Raw genomic sequence first — 22,245 nt, forward strand, 5'->3', positions numbered from 1 at the left:
CATAACTTTGCCTTTGTTCTTAGCTATGTTACAGCCGCAAAGAGAAAGGCAGACATTATTTGGAATTTAGATCTTAGATTTCCCCTGTAGCTTTACAGTCCTCCAGCTGTGGCTCAGGTCATGATCTCAGGGTCCTGGGTCCTGGTCTCTGCTCAGCAGGGAGCCTGCTTCTCTCTCTCTCTCTCTCTCTCTCTCTGCCTGCCTCTCCATCTACTGTCAAATAAATAAATAAAATCTTTAAAAAAAAATAAAAAAGATGGTTTTTGGCCAAGATATCAACCTATCCAAATCCTGCTTTGGACTGCCTTTTCTTGGGAAAGATAAAGATGGAGAGAACAAAACTTCAGGAATATACTGTAGAAAGCATTTGTTGGTTTTGCTTTCCCAACATTCACTCTCCTTTCTTCTGATAACAGGCCCCCAATGTTCATTTGGGGACCAGCCCTTGCCAACTCTCTGTCCAGAGGTGGACACAAAACCCAGGCCTGATCAGTCCATCAACAGATGCAGTCATAGACTTGTGAGCAGGCCTAGTCCATGGAGGTTTGACAGGCCTCCTGCCTGATCTAAGAGAAAAGAAGGGCTCCATTTTTTTCTACTGGTAGAATGTAAGCCTTGAGTTGATGGTGGTGCTTACCACTCAAGAATGAAGGGAAGTAGAGGTGGTGACAAATGGGGAAATACTGAGTCTTGATGCAAGTGCTGATGTTCCTGCACGCGGCTGTCCTGGAAGCTTTGGAAGGGAATGTCCCCTCCTCCCTTCCTTTCTCCCCTCCCCTTATGTGCCTCACCTCACAGCTGCCCTTTGTTTTTTACGCCAATTTGAATTGGATTTCTTTTTCACTGGCAACTGAAAGGCTTGTGAATGAAATATCTTCATATTTAACTGGGACTCCCCATCCATCTCAGTGCAGAGCTCTGGGGAGCTATGCTATAGAACATTTTTACCTGAGTTCATGGGGCACCTGTGACATAGCACCAAAACGGCTCATACATGAATTTCCAGTCTTACCCCCACAATGACAGGAGAGAGAAGGAGGGAGAGAACAATTGTCCAAAGGTAGAGTGAAGGTAGTTCCCCAGAGGAGAACAAACTTGTGAAGAGGCAGAAATGGCTGGGGTTGTCCTTGCTCTTCTTGCTTAGCCGCATGGAAGGGGGAGACAAAGAGAGAACACACCTATGGGTGTGCGACTTTTGGAGCTCAGTCAGTGCTCTGTTATACCTTTGGGGACTGTGGCCCATCAGAGTCTTTGAATTAAACCCAAACTTCCATCTTTGCTCTGTGGGGTGGGGAGAGAGGAGGTCATTAGCTCTACTTAGCCAACAAACTTCATGGGCCAGAGATCAGTATGGCTGAGAACATGGGCAGTACTAGTGACCTAGCTACCTTGTCATCCCCTCATAAGGGCTGCCTACTCTGAAGGCTCTGTCCTCCTGGCAACCCAACTTCTCAGCCATCCTCTTATTTTTGTCTCACCTCCTAACCACTGGTGCTTCCTTACCCTGACCCTGTGTATCCCCCAGAGAGTAGGCTCTAACTTGGACAGTTAGCCACTGCCCAACTTGTCATCCCCTCATATTGGCCAGAATTCTTGCACCGGACCTCCTCATTAGCTGCTGGTCTCCCTTAGGTCTACAGATGGCATTTTGGGGCCAGTAGGTCCAATTAGACTGTGGTCAGGGTGGAGGTGGTGGGAGGTGGCACATAATGCAATGTATGGCTTCAAATGGGACAGTGTCTGGTTTTGTCCCTCAGAACAGAAAATCCCAAGAAGGTTCTAGAACGTTCCCATCTTTCCTAACCCAGATAGAAAGAATATAGAGAATGTTATTACGTGTATCTGTATGAGAGCCTGTACGAGCATTCATATGTTCAGAACACTCGACACCAGAGTTTTTCCATTATAAATTTTCATTTCCTTTCCCACACCTACCCCTCTCTTCTTTAAGTCATCTCTGATCATATGAGCTAAGCTGTGTCACTTAGGCTAGGGGCGTTTTCTTTCAGGCTTTGTCTCCCTTCAGCCATCAAATGCAGGACTCTGTCTTGGAAGGTCAGCCACTGGTGAGCATACTTCCTAGGTGGTGCACCTAGTGAAATGTAGTCTGGACACTAGACCCTTCCCCCTGTCCTGGCAGACCCTTGGAAGAGCCCCAGAGTGGCCATTTCACCCAGAATGATGGAAAAGAGCTTGCCTTCTTGAGTGTCACCTTCCCTTAATTTGCAGAGCTGGTTCTCAAAGTATGATCCCCAGAATAGCAGCATCAAGAAAAGCAATTTGTCTGAAAGGCACATTCTCCGTTCCCAGCCCAGACCTTCTAGGTCAGAAGCTGTGGGTGTGAGACCCAGTAATCTGTATTAACAAGCCTTCTAAGGGATTCTAATGATCCGTAGAGTCTGAGAACACATGGTTGACAACATTGTGTCACAGGGTTTGAGTTTGTGTGATGGAAGTGTTCCCAGCAGCTGACATTAGCCGTAACTACTGTGCATGCTGCTCTGAGGGAAGCCCCTTCTGTGTACCATCTAGAGTAGGGGCTTGAACCCTGAGGGAGCATTAGAATCAATGAGAATCTTTTGAAAAATACCATAGCTCCCCCTTACCTGAGATTTTGCTTTCTGTGGCTTCAGGTACCCCAGAGTCAACTGTGGTCTGCAAGCAGAAGGTTTGTGAGTAACTGACCATCAGAAGGTCAGTGAGTAATTTGAAGCTATGTCACAAAGCCTCCATCATTCACGTCACTGCATCTCCTCACCCAGGCACCTCATCATCTCACGTCATCACTAGAGGAAGGGTGAGTTCGGTACCATAAGGTACTCTGAGAGAGAGACCACATGCACATAAATATTATTATAGCTTACTGTTATAATTGTTCTATTTTACTAATAGTTGTTAATGTGTAAATTAGGCACAGTGAGACAGTAAACTCTGCCATAGGTTTGTATGTACAGGGAAACCATAGTAGATATGGGGCTTGGTACTGTCTATGGTTTTGGACATCCCCTGGGGTGTTGGAATATAACTCAAAGGATAACGGGAGCTACTGTTCTTATGCTCCGGTCGACTGCAGATGAACAGAAGCAGATTGCTGGTGGAGATCCAGCCAGTGTGTCCTCTTTAAACTCCTAGGTGCTTCTGAATCACAGAGATGGTTGAGAAGCACACCTGTGGCCCCTCTCTGACCCCTTGCATCTGTGCCACTTTGGGAACATTCCAATGGCCACCTCCCTGACCTTGATTTCTGAGTCTTTAGAAAAGGAGTGATGATTCCTAGCCTCTTGCCCTCCAAGATTGTCGTGTGTAATAAATAAAATAACAGATGTGAGATCTTGTAACTGCTCTTAAAATTATAAACAATATGAGCTGGAAGGCCCAGTTCAAGAATAGTGAGAGACCCAGAATTTCTTTCAGGAGCATGGGGCAGGTGCAGTGTCAGAGGGGAACTCCCCTCCCCTAACCTCCTGAGGCTCTGACTTTCCATTTAGATTTACTTCTCCATCTTTGCCTATCACACATGCTCTGTCCTAGCCCAATTCTCCTCTAGTCAAACTTGCACCAATTCAGGCTCAAGGGCGTGGGTATGACAGACTCTCCTGAAGGTCAGGACCACGTCAAAGGCCTATAGCAAACCATAGCAAACACCTTTCAATTGCTAGTAAGTCTTTATATCATTCTCACTTCCAGGGGCTAGTTGCTGTTCTTCTTCTCTATTTGTGCCCCAATAGTCTCCCCTCTCCTCCCTGCCTCCCCAGATTCACCTTGCAGTCTGCCTATCCCCCCCACCCTAGTGTTCTTTGGCTCTTCAAAGTCTCCTCTCTACCCCATCCCTGTCTGGTCTGGCAGGATAGCTTTCTACAGCTTAAATGTCTCATCAAGGAGTTTTGCTAAATTCCTTGAGAACAAATTCTGTCCCAGTTTTTCTCCTCCCCCTCCTCTTTCTCCCTTCCCCTTCCTCCGCCTCCCTTCTGTCCTCCCTCTCCCCTTATGCCTCCTCTCCTCTTCTTCCTCCTCCTCTTTCCTCCCCCCAGTTCTCCTTCTTCCTCCTCTTTCTTTTCCCCTCCCCTTCCTCCCCCCTTCTGCTTCTTGTTCTTCTTCTCCTCCTCCTCCTCGCCACCGTCTAAGTGGGATCTCTTAAGAGCACCAGCTTTGGTGGTCGCTGCTTGGAGTTCATAGCCAAGATTTGACTTTGCAGGGGTTATGTCACTGCTCGCTACTCCAAGCATGGTCCACAAGCCAACACTATCGGCGTCAACTGGGAGCTTGTTACAAGGTGCACACTTTCAGGCCAGCACATAAGGGTGTGCATTTTAACAAGATGCCCCCTGCCAGGTGAATCATTTGCATATTAAAGTCTTAGAAGCCCCATTCTAATTTCTTGGGGGCCTCGGTTTCCTCATTTGTAAAATGGAAATCATGCTGGGTTGAGGGTTGGGAAAATTGCATGAGAGGATGCATAGGAACATAAAGTATGGTGTCTGGGAGAGCCTTGGATAACAGGTAGCGAATACTTTTAGCTCTTGAGCTGTAGCAGTGCTATGCCTGCATTAGAGATAGTTTTCGTAGCCCATATACAACCTGTCAGGATGTCAGGAACCTCGGTGTACAGTAATTGTTTTGTGCTGGGGCCAGGCATGGGAGGTGAGGGCAAAGCAAGGTCTAAGGTTTCAGGACTTTGGAGTGAGGAAAGTGAGAGATCAGCCTGGACACTCACCAGAAGACAAAGGTGGGGAGTTTTGGCTCTGCTGATTTGCATCTGCGCTTTCAGGTGTGCTGGGCAAGATGCATAGCCGTGGGGTCCATGCATGGTGTCTTCTTGGCGGGACGTGTTTACGCATGGCACATAATTGAAAATATCATTTGCATGTTAAAAATGGGTAGGGAGAGGGGTGCCTGGGTGGCTCAGAGGGTTAGGCCTCTGCCTTCGGCTCAGGTCATGATCTCAGGGGTCCTGGGATCAAGCCCCGCATCGAGCTCTCTGCTCAGCAGGGAGCCTGCTTCTCCCTCTCTCTGCATACTTGTGATTTCTGTCAAATAAATAAGTAAAATCTTTTAAAAAAATGGGTAGGGAGTACATAGTGTGGTTTTATTTCTAGCAAGTTCTAGAACAAACTAAACTAGGGTGAGAGAAATCAAAATATTGGTAGCTTATTGAAGGGTAGGGAAAAGGGTTTGAGGCACATTTCTAGAGAACTTTCTAGGGGGTTAGATCCTTATTGGGGTAGCCGTGACCTTTGTCACAGTTCATTGAAGTGTGCACTGCAATGAATCAGCCAAACTTTACTTCATTTTAATTTCTTTAAAACAAAAACTGGGACTAGAAGGGAGAGACCACAGAGACCCCCTCCCATTTTTTCCATCTAGAATTAACCTGACCTCTGATAACAAAGGCCCTCTGTCCTAAGCCCAACCTCAGCTAATTACCTACAAGCTGGGGCCAATATGGACAAGGCCCAGGGCCAGTGTGGACCGCAGTGAAGGTGAAAGTCCTTGGTAAGACTTCCCCCAAGGACTTGGGCCAGATTTCCAGCAGCACAGGACTCTGGCTCATGCATCTCAGTGGAAAGGAGTATGAGAGGTCTCTGAATGTCCCATGCCGTGCAGCCTATGACTTCTCTTTGTCCCCAGATTATTTGTTTGTGTGGGTTTTTAAAAAGATTTTATTTATGTATTTATGTATTTATTTGAGAGAGAGTGCGCAAGAGTGAGCACAACAGGGGGAGTGGCTGAGGGAGGAGCAAAGGGAGTGGGACCAGCAAACTCCATGCTGAGATGCTGATGTGGGGCTCAATCCCAGGATCTTAAGGTCATGACCTGAGCCAAAGGCAGAAGCTTACTGATGGAGCCAACCAGGCGCCCCTGTTCTTTTTATTTATTTATTTATTTATTTATTTATTTAAATAAACTCTGTGTTCAAACTCAGGACCCAAAGATCAAGAGCCACATATTCTACCAGCTGAGCCAGACAGGCACCCTTGCTTGTCCCTAAACTCTTACGGCATAGCCCACACAGACTTGATTCTGCTCTTCTCAGTGTCCCTGTGGATTGTGAACATTTGGCAAGGTACCACTTTGCACCTCTGAGAATAATCCTTCACATTTTTCATCTCTGGGCTCCTGGTCTTCGCCCTTCCCTTCGTAAACTTGGCTTCAAGTGATTACTGCCAGGCTGAGCTGTGTTCCAATGGACACCTCCTTCAGTAGCCAAGCCTTGGCCTCGAAAGGGGCACTGAATTCCCTGCCATCCCTCACCTCACTCTGTGTCCTGGGCTGGCTCCCAGCACCCTGGGGACCACACTTTAACGGAACACAAGCCTTTCTTCACCATGGAGTCTCACCCAAGAAGGAGGAAGTTTTCTCCTTAATGCTTCATTTCCTGTCTCGGGATTAACTTCTTCCTGGGAGAATCAGAAGGAGGATGTCTATTCCTTTGAAACTGAACTTGCACCTTCAGTGGTGGAAAACCTCAGAGGGTGGCTCAGAGGGTGATTCAGAATGCACACACACGGACACACACACAAGCATGCACACACACTTGAGCACAGAAATTGGAAATGACTTCTACTTAATGGCTGATGACAGAGTCACTACCAGAACGCAGGTCTCCTGACTCCTGGACAATTCTAGTTCCTTTGATTGGGGCTGAAATCCAGCCTCCACCAGGGAACTTACTCTGCTTGCAACTCCACTGCACGAGCCTGGCAAGCCACTTAATGTCTCGGCAGCTCAGCTTCTTGACAGTAATTGGGGATGATAATAGTTACCTACTTCACAGGGATATTCAGCAGCTCAATTAGTAAAAGCTTCTAAAGTGCTTGAGTCCCATTATTACTTGTAATGGAGTATGTCTGCCAGGGTTGGCGGGGCTGTTGGCTCTTGGTGGGAAATGCTCTTTCCAAGGAAGAACCATAAAGATACGAGCTCTAGGGACCTGGACAAATAAGAGTAGAGCCTAGTGCTCCTTGATGTTTCCAAACCCTTCTTGTCATTTGATTATTAAGAAGAGCTGTTGGTGTGGAGTGCTCAGCAGAGGAATTTCTGTCTCCCAAAGTGATCCTTGAGTTTATAGCCATGGACAGACCCATCATCAAATTGATTGCATTGCACTGCATCAATTCACAAGCGTCAAACTGGGACAAGAAGGTGATGGGGGAAGACCTGCTTCAGGTTCTTGGAAGTAACGTTGTGTTTAGAGATGTCCAAGTAAAATTTGTTCCCAGTGGTGTAGATGGCCATCTATATTCGTTAAGATACAGGGGAAGCTGCCAAACAAAGGGTTCCCAAGGCTTACACAAGCTCTAAGTAATTTCTCTCTCATGTTACAGTGCAGAGGTAGCAATCAGGGCTGGCAGGATGGCTTCATTCTCAACACACGGCTTCTGCTTATGACTCCATTTCTCACCTCCCAACCAGTAGGAAGGGGGAAGGGACCAAGAGCACTCAGCCATTTTTTTCTAAAGATTAAGATTCCAAATTGGTATTAGCATTGCACTTTCTAGCCCACTGGCTAGAACTTAGTCTAATGGACACACCAAATTGAGAGGAAGGGGGAAATGTAGTCTTTACCTGGGCAGTCTTTACACTGAAAGGACAGGATGGATGGGGGTGAGAGGGACAATGAGTAGTCTGCTGCACTAGATAATTGAAGAGTGCCAGACGATCCAAAACCCCAGTTTGGGAATAATCACAGTAGTAGGTCTGGAATGTGCTTATAATTTACTGAATAAGAATCAAGAAGAAAGGTCAGGCTTCCTGAAAGAAAATGCAAAGATAGAAACAAAGGGTGCCAGGGTGGTTCAGTGGGTTAAGCATCTGACTCTTGCTCTCAGCTCAGATCTTGATCTCAGCTCAAGTCTTGATCTCAGGGTCAAGCCCCATGTTGGGCTCCCCACTGGACATAGAACCTACTTTAAAAAAAAAAAAAAATAGAAACTAGTCCTATGCCACCGAGGTCTTTTAACCTCTCTGAAAGATGCCTAGAAAACAGTGCTCACCTGTGCCCGGAGTTCGACTTGTGCAAGAAGCCTTCTTCCAGCTGGGGGTTGAAACTTGTAGCTCTTGATCCTGAATCATTGTTAGAAGGGGAAGAGGAAGGGCGTTAGGAATGCTCATTGAAAAAGGGGTTTCTCTACATTTTGTTAGAGGAGGAAGAGAAGTCAGGGAGGAGGAGGGAGAGAAGAGAAGGTACAGAAGGGTGGGCAGGGAGGTGGAGGAGGTGGAAACACGTCCTCCCCCCCCTGCACTTCAAAACCCCTCTAGGCTGCCCTGCAAATCTCTGGAATAATGTAATTTGCATGTGACTTGAATGACAATGTGGCTTGTGAATTAGAACACCTGGAGAGAGACCACCCCAGCAGATAGTGAGGCTTTGTAAGGAGGTTGCCATTTGAGGGGAACTTGCTGCTAAGATTTCTAATGTAACAGCCCTCTGATGTGTTCAGAGACTGCTTTTCTCTCCAAACATTTGTGCCTAAGCCCCTCCATTTGCCAAATAAGAACAGAAAAATGTCCTCCTGGAGAATTTATTTTAAAAGATTATAGGATGGAGCTGGGGAAAACAGACCAAATCAGAGAGATAAACTTTTTATTAGGAAAAACTTAACACATATATAATAAATCCAGCTACAGCAGTCACCAACTGCTGGCCAGTCTTGTTTGCATCCCCGCCCCCCAACTTCCTGTCTTCCTCCTGGTTTATTTTGAGTAAATCCCAGCATTGAGTCATTTTTATCTGTATATTTCAGTATGCGTCTCTAAAAGATAAGAACTCTTCTATAATATAACCATGGTACATAGTTACAATATTAATAATAATAATTCCTTAATATAACCAAATATCATTGTTTAACTCTCTCCACGTCTCCCCGCCCCCCACTTCCAGGTATGGGTGCGCGCTCTCAACTGATTTATTTGCATCAGGATCCAAACAAGTTCTAATTGTTGCATTTGGTTGCTACGTCAGATGTCTCTTAAATTTATTTTAATCTGCAGGTTCCCACATCATCTATTTTATTCCCCTTTACACAGTGAAGTTTCCCAGCGTCTGGATTCTCTGGTGTCACTGAACGCATTCCTCATCCTCTACATTTCCTGGTGATTGGCTACTAGATGCTGAGGCTTGGTCTTGGGCTCTCACGCAGGTTAGATTTGACGTGGTCAAGGTGTGTGTTCCTACAGCAGGAGGCTGGTGCCTGGTGTTCCTTCTGTGCTCTTAGCAGACACTGATGGTCATTTGCCCCATCCATTCTTTCAGTAGGGATTTGGAAAAATGGGATATTCTAATTCTTTCATCATTCTTAATTATTTATGAGCTGGTATTGGTTCTACAGACAGCTCTTTGTGGTTACCCTGAGGAACAATTCATACAGGAAAGACAGGGTAAAGACTTGACTCTTCCCCTTTACCTACCAGTTTTCAAAATAATAAATTCTTTCCCTGTCATCTTCCGAGAAGACAGAGAGGAGTTTTTCTGTTTGTTTGTTTTCATTTTGTTCTTTATAAGCTTGTAATTTACAAATGCAGTGTGATTCAGTCCTTTGTGGTTAATTCTTATTAATCCTCAAATGGTCCCCTTGTTGGCCCTTGGGATCTTCTCTGAGTTGATTCCTGAATCCTTTTGGCAGGACCCCATTAGTCTTTGATCGCTTCCTTGTTTTCTGATATGAGTAGATGGTCAAGCTTATCTTAAATATTTCTTTCTCTAGACCTGAAGTCATTTCTCTAAAGAGCTTGGTTTCTCTTAGTGCTAAGTGATATTTAGAGAGTAGAATCTGTATAATTCAGATGAGATGGGGCGCCTTCAGGGTGGTAGGGGCGTAGACAAGTCTGGGTAATTCAAACAGTTTTTAGGACAATGTTTTTATTTAATTTGAAAATAAAGTATAAGCATTGTAAACACAACTTTAATTCAGGGACTAAATGAAAAATTTGAACAAGGATGCCCTAGAATATCACTGTTCAATAGACCTCTCTGTAGTGATGGACATATCTGACATCTGAGCTATCCAATATGGTGGCCACTAGGGGCATGTGATTATTGAGAGTTTGTAATGCGGCTAGTGCAACTGAGGAACTGATTTTTAACTTTAATTTAATTTTAAATTTAAATAGTCACACGTGGCTAGTTAATAGCTTATCAGACAGTGCTAGAAATCTAGAATCCCCGTTATTAAATTTCACAATTGGGTTTTTTTAAGCATCATCCCTGTGCAAGATAGAAAACAGAGTATTATGCTGTCAGTCCTGCAAGAATCTTCCAGTATATTCTAGTAAAGGAAATAGATAAATCTCCTAATAATTTCAGTATAACCCAGATGGTAATTGCTAGCCAAGTTACAATGCAATGAGAATTCTGAAAAGGGAAATGTATGTTAATAATCTGATTGGGATGGTCAGAAATGGATTCATGGAGAAGATTACATCAAAACATCCTTTTTTTATTTTTTTTTAAATGAACCATGACCTTTGTCACTTTATTTTTAACTTTACATTTTTAATTTTTTTTGGAGTTTTTAAAAAAATGGACTTTATTTATTTGGGAGACAGGTAACTGAGAGGAAAATTATAGACTTCTCATATACCTACTGCCCTAACACATGCACAGCCTCTCCTTTTATCAACATCCCTCATTTGTCATAATCGGTGAACCTACACTAAGACATTGTAATCACCCAAAGGCCATTATTTACTTAGGGTTCATTCTTGATGTTCATTTTGTGGTTTTAGACAAATATATAAGGACATGTATCCATCACTCTAGTATTACACAGGTATTTTCACTGCCCTGGAAGTTCTCTGTGCCATGCATATGGATCTCCGACCCCTACCGCTGACACTAACTTTAACTATCTCCATAGTTCATTTTTTCTAGAATGGCATATAGTTAAAAATCATACAGTATATAGCTTCTTGAGGTTGGCTTTTTTCACTTAGTAATATGGATGGAAGATTCTTCCATGTTTTTCATTGCTTATTGGCTCATTTCTTTTTAGTGCTGAATAGTGTTCCAGTATCAGGATGTACCAGAGGTTATTTATCTATTAACCTCCTCATGGACATCTTGTTTGGTCCCAGGTTTTGTCTTTTATGAACTGCATTGTAAAAGCTCCTCTAAACATCCGTAGGTAAGTTTGTGTATGGACATAGTTTTCATTTTATATGAGCGAATAAGAAGTATGACACGTTGTACAATAAAATTTATATTTAGTTTTGAAAAAATTACTGAACTGCCAAAGATGCTTTTAAAACTACAGTACTGGTAGTAGTAGTAGTAGTGATACTAGTACTACCTTTCATTTGTTGAGTATGTTCTCTAGACCAATAACTTGATATTTAAGAACTTACTTAATTTATCCTAATAACCCTATAATGTAGATTTTTTATTTTTTATTTTTTATTTTATTTTTTTTAAAGATTTTATTTATTTATTTGACAGATAGAGATCACAAGTAGGCAGAGAGGCAGACAGAGAGAGAGAGAAGAGAAGCAGGCTCCCTGCAGAGAAGACAGCCCGATGTGGGGCTCGATCCCAGGACCCTGGGATCATGACCTGAGCCGAAGGCAGCGGCTTAACCCACTGAGCCACCCAGGCGCCCTTAATGTAGATTTTTAAAAACAAATTTACTTATTTATTTCAGAGAGGCAGGGTGTGCATGAGCAGGGGGAGGGGCAAAAGGAGAGGGTGGGAAGCAGACTCCCCTTTGAGGGCAGAGCCAGGAGCAGGGCTTATTTGCCTTACTGGGAGATCATGACCAGAGCTAAAAACCAAGAGTCAGATGCTCAACCTACCGAGATACCCAGGTACCCCTAATGTAGATGTTTTTAGCCCCCCACCCCCTTTACAGAGGAGCAAATGGAAGCTTTAAGGGACTTACGACTTGCTCAGGGTTTTCCCCAAACTCCCAAGTCTGTCTCACTCCAAAGTCCTTGTCCTTCATGGCTGTGTCTAACTCTCAGAGCCCAAACGTTGCACAAAAACTTTTAAAATGTGCTGAATTTTCTTTGCTTCTTGGAGCCCTCCTGAATTAAAGGTAACTTTCCTTCTGCTCCTCTGAAAGCCTGCTTGCAAAGAAGCAGGATGACCTTCTTCCGAGAGTGAAGGGGAAGACCAAGGTGACACGGAGGGAAAGCCCACTGTAACTAGCAGAGCTGACAGCTCTCAGGGGCCCAGGTGAGGCTGTGCACCCACTGAACACCATTGTCTAGCCCCTCAGCACTTCTCTCCCAGCCTCACTGTTTCTCTCTCCCCGCAGCTGGCTTGATGCTCGGGTCTCTAGTTCCTTTCTAAAGTTTGTACCCAGTTTCTACTTCTCTGCCCAACCTTGTGAGTGGGCCTTGGTGATGCTGTCTGTATGTCTCCCAGTGCTTCTTCTGGACACTGTCCTTTCCCATCTCCCTTCCTGCCAGCTTTGCCCCAACCCTGGGCCTCACAAAGGCTTCCTGGGGCCTGGTTTCAGTGGAAAGCCTCAGGCTTGTTTCTTCATCTGTAAAATGAGGATATTAATGGTACTTGCTCATAGATTTCATTTTCAATTGCCTTTTTTTTTCTTAATTTCCTTTTTTTTTTTTTTAAATCAATCTCTCAGCCCATCATGGGGCTTGAACTCATGACTCTGAGATCAAGAGTTGCATGCTCTACCAACTGAGTCAGCGAGAGGCCCTATCATACAGATTTCTTTATAGGTGGACATGAGTGAACACTTGTAAAATTCTTAGCACAGCACTTGGCATGTAGTAGCCATTCAATAAATATTTGCCATTAATAATAATGGTTACCCAAACAATGGTAGATAGCCCTTGGTTTGGGAGAAAGCTGGAACAAGTAACTTTGTTAATTGCATTCACGTAATTTGGTTACTTGAGTGCTAAGAGCTCTGAAATAACTGATTGGAGGGGCGGGGGCGTTGCCTGGGTGGCTCAGTGGGTTAAAGCCTTGCCTTCAGCTCAGGTCATGATCCCAGTGTCCTGGGATCGAGCCCCGCATCAGGCTCTCACCTCGCGCAGGGAGCCTGCTTCTCCTCCTCTCTCTGCCTGCCTCTCTGCCTACTTGTGATCTCTGTCTGCCAAATAAATAAATAAAATCTTAAAAAAAAAAAAAAAAAGAAGAAGAAGAAAAAGAAATAACTGATGGGCCACCGGGTTCGAGATCATGGTCTTCGTTTTACCTGTTAGGTGGCCTTAGGCAGTTACTTAATTTTCTGGAGCCTCAGTGTCCTCATGTGTAGGCTGGTAATCATAATGTGCTGCTGCCTCCTGGCTTTTATGCTGCCATTCCCTCTGCTTGGGTGTTCTGCCAGAGCTCTGCGTGTCTCTCTCCCTCGCCTCATTCGGGTTGCTCCTCAAACACCACCTCCTCAGAAGGCCTCCCTTGACACTGTCACTGAGCCTGACTCTGAGTCCTTTATAGAGCTTATTACGACCTCCCTTATCATACAGGTATCACGGGTTGTCTTCCTCACCTCCTCCCAGAAATCCAAGCTCAGAGACGTAGGAGTACATCCATCTTGCTCCCCACTGGCGTTCCTGCTCCAAAAATGGCACCTAGGACATAGTTCACTTGCAAGGAACCTTGTTGAGAGAGAAAATTGTGTCAGGTCTTTTCAAAGGATAGAGACCTAGAGCCATAAGTATGTTCAGCTAGCTTCCGGCCATCTGGAGAACGGTGTGAGAGGTGTGCAGATTGAATTCAGCGAGGTGACATATCTAACATGAATTCAGCGAGGTGACATACCTAACATTTTTAGTTTTGCTGGGAGAGCTAGCTTGTTAGAACCATACCTTTCTGTTGGTTTGGGATGGGCTTTAAGGAACCCTGCCAGGGCCAGAGGAAGACAAGGCCAACTGTGATAGGACTGCTCTCACCTTCTCCTCAGAGCGCTAGCCAACCCCGTGATGTTCCCCAGCTTCTTCCTACACCTGAGGACTTGGAGAGGGCTCTCTACTCCTTTCCTTCTTGTAAAGGATTTATAAAAATTGTCTAGAGCTGGCCTGAACTGTAAAACCTACCACTTCTCCCAGGAAGTTTGCTTTTCTTTTATTTTTAAGAATTTTTTAGAGAAAGAGAGGATGCACAAGCAGTGGGAGAGGCAGAAGGAGAGAGAGACAAAATCTCCAGCAGACTCCCCGCTGAGTGCAGGGCCCGATGTGGGGTTCAGTCTCACAACCCTGAGATCATGACGTGAGCCAAAACCAAGAGTCAGACGCTCAACTGACTGAGCCACCCAGGTTCCTCAGCGAGTTTGCTTTTAAAGCTAATCCCTGGTATAGAATCTCATGACCTGTAGTCTTATCTGTTGTTAACTATCATCTATGAGTGTTTTAATCATTAGTCAATCATGCCAATAACTCTCCAGAATTAAACATATGCCCCCAACTTCAGCAACGGGGACACTGAGGCTCTCCAGGCTTTGTAGCTTGCCGAGGACTGTACACTTGGCAATGACTTCAAAGCTGGGCTCCTTCCTTCGACCCTCCTTGCTTCTGCAAGCTGGGCAGTGGAAGCTAGGCTTAGAGGGGAGAGGGCTGAGAGCAAACACACAGTCCTCTTTGGCTGCTCTTGCTTACAGTAAGGGGATATGTTTCCAAAGGGCTGCTGGCAAATAATTCCGAGGGTTTGGCTAGCCTGAAGTAACCGATCTATTTAGAGGTTTGAAGACCAAGCAGCAGAGGCTAAATAAGGTAAAGTGTCTGTCAAGAGTGGAGGCCCAGGGAAGAGAACAGAATATTAAAAAACTCATGGTTCATGTCATGTTTGTCTTTACCCGAGGCTCTTTTTAAAGTATGCTGCAAATAGAAGTCATTGCTGTCCTCACCTTAGAATACAGAAGTTGTGATACAAGGCCAGATGAAACAGACACACTCTAAATGTCAGCACAAATATAGATTTAAATATAAATCCAAATTTAAATATAAACATAAATATACAGCATATACATATTTTTGGTTTCTGTTCTTCAACTAAACAACTTTGGAAAAAGTAGGTTGATTATATGTAATTTGGGGAAAAACGGAGAATGCTCAGTCAAAATTTCATGTTCAGATTATAGGTATAGGGATTCAGGGATTTCTCCTATGGAATGTTGAATTTTTAGTAATCATAGTAGCTGTCACTTACGTAGCACCTGTATGTGTCAGGACCTGGGCTGGCCCCTTCCAGACGATTAAGTGTCTATACTTAGTCATCACAATCCTATTCTCCATGTTTTCATATACTGATGAACAGGTAGAGGTTCAGAGAGATTAAGCAACTCACCCAAGGTCACACAGCTGGTAAGCAGCAGAGCCAGGATTTGAGCTAAGACTACAGAGTGTTAGATGCACAAGGGTGGGAAAGCTGTGTTTGCCCATGTATTATCTGATGCGCAAAATGGAGCTAGTCATCGCAAGAGCTCAGTGAACACTGAAATGAAAAATGAACGAGTGAATGAACGAATGGCTCTAACTCCTGTATTCTCAGCAACACTGCTAAACTTCCTTCTTGCTTTGCTGTGCACCTGCCAGGATCTCGCTCCCTGCATCTGAGTGACAGAAGGCGTCAGGATTTAGTCCTTTCTGCCTCTGAGGTAGAAAGAGTCAGTCGAAGGTGTATTCTCACCTCCTTTTTTTTTTTTTAAGGGTTTATTTATTCATTTGACAGAGATCACAGGTAGGCAGAGAGGCAGGCAGAGAGAGAGAGAGGAGGAAGCAGGCTCCCCACTGAGCAGAGAGCCTGATGCAGGGCTCTATCCCAGGACCCTGGGATCATGACCTGAGCCAAAGGCAGAGGCTTTAACCCACTGAGCCACCCAGGCGCCCTGTGTTCTCGCCTCCTTTTATCGATCTTTGGTGGGACGCAGCAGAGGGCTGTGAAGGACGAGTTCGGCTGCATGTTTGTGTATCCATGTAGACTGAGCAGGGTGGCAAGTGTGGCTAGAAGGGCAAGTCCACCCTGGGTGTGTCTGCCAGCGTGTTCTCACACGTGTTGCCATCATTGCTCTCGTGGAGAGAACGGAGGGCTCTGGTCCCACAGTGTCTGCTAACCTCAAGGGAGGGAAAGAGGAAATGACAGGCAGCTTCCACAGCCAGAAAGAAAAGCAGAAATTCAGCAAGAAACAGAAGTTCTCTGGCAGTGCCTTGTTTTAGTTCCTCAAACCTGAACTGAAAGTCAGTGGGGTGTCCTAAAAATCTCACAGCACTGGAGATCAGGAGATCAGGGTCTACATCCTGCTTTGTCATTGTCTTGGATAAGTCATTTTTCTGCTTTGAGATTTTATTTTCCTTATCTCTAAAATAAACAAGTTAGACTAAAACCCTCCCTTCAGGCATTTAGAATCATGGGGGTGTGTGTGGAGGGGGTGTGTGGTCTATCTGGTGGCCATAATGATTAATGAGTAGCACTGATGTGTGTGTTGTTGGGGGTGAGGGGAGATGCTAAATGTATTCAGTGCTTAAGACCACACAATGAGAAACTGTCCCACTTAGAATCTGGAATGATAATTAAGAACCGCTTCATTGCTAAAATACTGTGATGCTATTCTAGCTACACTGATTTGAATCATCCAAGTCACATGATGAAAAGAAATGAGATTCTGTGTAAAGGAAATCAGAAGTAACGGATGTTATATCTTTCTAAATGCCTGCCAGTGTACCTTTGGTGAAGGTCAACACAGCTTCTTAACCTGGAGCGCATCTCTGCCTTGTCTGGTGAAAGCAGGAGGGAGCTGGCCCTAGACAGGAAATGCCCTAGGCAGTTGCTATCAGACAGGAAGGTAAGACAAAAGCCCTTTTGGCACTGCAGGAACACCTCTCCTCTAGAAGGCTGGGATTGGAGTGGGTGTCTGGTCAGGGGCATAGAAAAGGCTGAGAGAGGCAGCCAGCCAATGAGGCTGAGAACACCACTTTCTCTCAGGGCCTGGCAGTTTCCCACTTGGAGGGGGAGACGGGGCTGAAACGATCAGACAGCAGGAGTCTGGGGTTGACAAGCAGGAGCCTAAGTCATAGACTTTAGCTGCGGGTCTACTCTAGAGAAGTGGAACCAAATCCTCCTCAGCAGATACTTGCAAGGGACTCACAGAGAACTGCCACCCACCCCCCATCACCACCACCAAAGGACCAGCGAATTTCCACAGAGGAGCACTCCCTCCTCACCACGCAGAGCTAGTTAAGCTTTTTCCCATATCCAGATGCCACGTTGGTTGATTTTTATTGAGATATACCATACACCAGAGAACTACCCAGGTCCTAAGTGTACATCTGGATGAACGTTTCCCCACGTAGAAACCTATGGACTCACCACCCATACTAAGACAGACCATGTCAGCACCCTAGACAACTCTCTGGGCTTCCTCCTTGCCAGGGAGCCCTGCCAAAGATAATCCCCTTTTCACTTGACTACCAAGGCAGCATCTTTTAACTTCCCATCTGTAGAGTCATACAGTGGGTGGCGGTCGTTGCCTGACTTCCTTCCTTTGGTATTCATCACTGAGGATTCACCAGGGCTGTTGCACTAGGGGTTCCAGAACGCTAGTCCATTGTATTATGTCACAGGGAATTTGTTGATTCTACTGTGGAGAGACGTTTGCCATCTTGAGGAAGAGTAAGAAGTATGGAAACCTCTCAAGATGAGAAAACAGGCCATTTAGGGAACCTGAGCCTGAAAGAGACCATCTTAAGCTAGAAGCAGCAGAATGAACTTCAGTTGTCAAGTTTACATTTTGCCTTGCTATTAAACACCAGCAACTTGGAAGAGAGATATTTGAGAGGTGGTACATTAAAAACAGGATGAGTTCAGTGGAAACTATTCAGAAGATGTGGAAAATTTGAGTGAACATCTCCACTGGGGGCACAGAGCTGGGGTCACAGAGGACTCCAACAGAATTGAAGTCAGCCGTACAACAGTTGTCAAAGAAAACACCAGCCTAATTCAGAAAGGTGCACAATTAGTCACCCTGCAGTGGTCAAGGGCTGTTCTACCTGTTCTGACTAATTTCCACTTGTTTCTTTTAAGAAAAGTGGGAGGCCCTTGGAGGGGTCTCAAATCAAATAATCTCAGTGATTTAAGAAATGAAAAATGAGCCCAGGGGGAGAAAGCTAACAGAGTTAGGGTTGTTGTTGCTTCAACAAAAGACTTCTATCTGTAGAATGGGTATTTCTGTCCAGGAAGGAAAGTGTTGGCATCCTTTTGCATTAAAGGAGGAATAGCTCTCCCTGGATGCCTTTATACACATGATTGGATGGTAGGAAGAGGACACCGGTGAGAACTGTGTGTCATCCCCACTGTGGTATGCGTGAGGTGTCCACAAACTCTTCGGCCCTTGCTTCCCTCTGACACACAGTACGACTGTCCTTTCCTGCCCACTTGAATTTAAGCACAGTCATGGGACTTCCTTTGGCTAATGATATGTGAGTGGAAGTGACATGTTTGATGCAGAAACTTTACGAGCCAGTGTGACTTTTTTTCTCCAGAGGCTTGTTCCCCTCTGCCATGGTTGAAGATAGTGGACTCCAGAGCAAGACCCCTAGCCCACCCTTGATGACATGTTTGTGGACCAGAAATAACCTGCTCTGCCTTCAACCCGTGAAGCTTATTTGTTATTACAGCATACATTAGTCTATCCTGAGTGATGAAGTTGCTTACCAGAGTCTCTAAAAATAGTCAGTTGATGTGCTCTTATGACTGTGGCCTCTCACACCTAGCTGTAAGCCACCGATCAAAGGCCGGCCCATCGTTTCTTTCTCAGGAATTGGAGTGCCAAGAGAGAGCAGGGACTACCTACAGGGACTACCTCCACAGTGGAAGCTACAGCTAAGAGGATATGAAGGGTAGTCTGGACTTCGGGCCATGTTGGGCCAAGGATGAGGCAAATGCAAGAGAGCTGCCCAGTAACAAGGACTAGCAAATGGGAGGGACTGAGTTGAGAAAAGGAAACTGAGAAAGGAGGTACAGCCCCCAAATAGTCCCAGTTTTGACTTTCCAGTTCATCCCCATAGGGCTAGTTGTGCTTTGTTTCCTGTTTTTAGTTTCTATCAGATCCCTATAGACTAACGCTGACTCCCAAATACACACCCCCCCTTGCTTCTTGAACTAGTGCAAGGAGCTTCTGTGTTTTCCAACAAGAACCCTACCAGAAAAAGTAGAAGCAGCAGCAGGAAATTGATAGTAGCTGCTGACCCTGGCTAACACGTACTGTGTGCCAGGCACTGTAGCAAACCTTTCATGTGTAGTCCATCTCACTCTCACAGCAATGTTATGCGGTACCTGCTTTCAGCATCCTTTCTTCTACAGATAAGGTAACTGAGGCATGGAGAGGTTGAGTACTTGTTCCCATACCACCTTGCTACTAAGTAGTGTCTGGTATTAGATTCCAGACTTTAAACCACTACGCAATAATGAACTTCTAAATGCCGTTGGTGATGTTTTGTTAGGTAAAATGTTTCTGAAATTGTGCTTCAGCATGTTTAAAGTTAAAATTATTGTTATTTATTTTATTTTGTTTTATTACTTTATTTGTGTTTTTAAAGATTTATTCACCTGAGAGAGAAAGAGCGAGAGTGTCGGGTGGGGAGGGATAGAGGGAGAGGAAGAGAGACAATCCCAAGCTGACTCCCAGCCTAGCGTAGAGCTCAAGGCAGGGCTTGATTCTACAACCCTGAGATCATGACCTGAGCTGAAACCAAGAGTCAGGCACTCAACTGACTACATCCCCCAGGGATCCCTATTGTTATTTATTTTAGGGGTGACAAGGATATTTTTAAATGAAGTATTGCCTTTAGAAATGCATACTAAAATATTTACGGATAAAATACTATGTCTGGGACTTGCTTCATGTAATGAAAAGGAACAGGGAGTGGGTGGCTGGCAGTATAGACATGAGTTGGTCATTGTTAAAGCTGGAGGGTAGATACATGGGGATTATTCTCTCTACTTTTTTAATGTGTCTGAAATTTTCCATAATAAAATATAAAAAGCCAACCAACAAGCATATGAGCAGGCCTGGAAAAGACTGCAATTGGCACAAAATTTAAACACCATGTTTTATCCTGTCTCTGCTATTTTACTTCTAGAGCAGGGTTCTCAAACTATGACCAGTGATCCAAATGTTTTTGTATAGCTTATAAGCTGCGAATGGTTTTTATTAGTTGAAAAAGTGCCCATTGCATGAAATTCAAAATTTAGTGTTGATACATAAAGTTTTATTGGAACATAGCCCCACCCATTTGTTTATATCTTATATGTGGAAGCTTTCACACTACAAAGACAGAGTTGAATTGCTGTGTCAGAGACCACATGGGCCACAAAACCTAAAATATTTACTCTATGGCCCTTTATAGAAAAAGTTTTGCTGGCCGTCTTCTACAAGGGGATTTATTCATGCATAATTTTATTTTTAAAAACCCAGAAAAAGAAAAACAATATTTTCTTGTTTTATTAGGAAAGTAATACAAGACCATTGTAGACAATGTGAAACATACCAGAGTATGAAAAAGAAAATGAAAATTACCCACTGGGTACCCATTTCTAAAATCTTCCCTCTTCCCTCACGTTGACCGACTACTGACAAAATGAAAGTTGCTCTAGTTTGAGGAAAAAGTAAGGATTGTCTTTCTGGTGCTCACTTGGACAAGCAAACATATGCTGTGACAAGGAGACACCTCAAGGGACCTAAAAGAGGCCACCTGGGGTCTTGCATGATAACCTTCCCATCACATCCCTGAACTCCTGTATAAATAAATCCTAGTGGGAGGGTCTTGTTGTGAACATTCAACATAGCAGTGAGAACTAATACTCAGGGTGTGAATCCAGTTAACAAGTCTGGGGAAAAAATAACAACCTTTTAAAATTGTATTTATTTTTCAAAGATTTCATTTTTTAAAAAAATAATCTCTACACCCAATGTGGGGCTCAAACCCACAACCCCAAGACCAAGAGTCACATGCTCCACCGACTGAGCCAGTAACAACCTTTAAAATTGATTTAGCCCATGTTCCAAAGTAACAACCTTTAAAATTGATTTAGCCCATGTTCCAGCAGCACACTAGCCAAAAGGTTGAAGCCACCCAAGTGTCTATCAGCGATCCTTGGATAATAAAACATAGTATAACTGTGCAATGGAATACAAATTCAGCCTTAAAAAGAAAGACAGTTCTGGCAGGTGCTTCGACGTGGATGAACCTTGAGGATGTGATGCTAAGTGAAAAGTAAGCCAGTCAGAGAAGGGCAGCTACAATGTGATCTCCCTTCTAGGAGGTACCTACAGCAATCAGATTCATAGAGATGGCAAGCAGAACAGTGCTTTCCAGGGCCTGGAGGGAGGAGGCAATAGGAGTCATGATTCATAGGGACAGAGTTTCAGTGTGGGAAGATGACAAAACTTTAGAGCTGCTGGTGGTGATGGTTGGACAACACTGTGAATGTTCTTAGTGCCACTGAACTATCCAGCTACAGATGGTTTAAGTGGAAACTTCCATGCTAGGTGTGTTTGACTACAATTCTCCAAAAATGACTTAAATTTCAAGTCATTGAAAAGTGGTAATTATAGGCAAAGTAGCTAAATTTTAGCAACAAAGAGTTCAATTAACTGGGAAAGTCTTAAGGCTACCTGATTAGTATAACAGCAGAAGGTGGTTACTAATTAGGAGATGATGTGCAATTTCTGGGTGGGCCCTGAGAGTTTGCTCTCTGTGTTGGAAGGTTCTGGAATAGGTCTTCCTGGGAAACCAGAAACTTGATTCTTCCAGTTCAGTGATTTTATAATAATGCCAAGAGAATGGTCTGAAGGAAAAGTCAGACTGTCATTAGTGGTATCACCAGTGACCTAACTTTTCATTATTTGTATGCTGTACTTATAAGCCTGATTTCAGTAAAATTTGCTTGATTTCTAATAACCCACCAGGACTGTGGCCATCGCCCACATCATTTAAGTACTGCATGTTGGTCCGAGTTGCTGGATAGTCCTCAGCTTCACTGAGCCCCCAAGTGTGTGCATTCTCCTCTGTGAGAGATGGTATGGTCAGACGAGCTAAGCAGGCATGCTGTAAAGCCCCAATGTCTGGTTTTTCCATGGGAGGGCCCAGGAGAATAGGATAGGCAGCTTATCAGCCATGGTGTCGCAAAAGCCAAGTGACATCCCAATCATCAATTGAGTGGAAGAGATCGTCCCAGATGGTGATGAAGAGCAGCCATTCACTGTACCTGACATGAAGCTGTGTGACCAGATGCCAATGACAGTTTGACCAAAAGCGACTCCTGGTTAGTCCTGCCTCCATCCT

At 44.5% G+C, this 22,245-nt stretch overlaps 1 long non-coding RNA gene across 3 annotated transcripts in view; it reads left to right on the forward strand.

The window, feature by feature from the left end:
• LOC309847616 overlaps window positions 1-22,245 on the forward strand; it is a 141,235-nt gene that overhangs the window by 111,926 nt on the left and 7,064 nt on the right. For all 3 annotated transcript variants that reach the window (XR_014302520.1, XR_014302521.1, XR_014302522.1), the window contains one exon: window positions 2,634-2,797. This is a non-coding gene — a long non-coding RNA (uncharacterized lncRNA). The remainder of the gene's footprint in view (window positions 1-2,633; window positions 2,798-22,245) is intronic.

This window comes from Mustela nivalis (assembly GCF_964662115.1).
Source record: "Mustela nivalis genome assembly, chromosome: 1".
NCBI lineage: Eukaryota > Metazoa > Chordata > Mammalia > Carnivora > Mustelidae > Mustela > Mustela nivalis.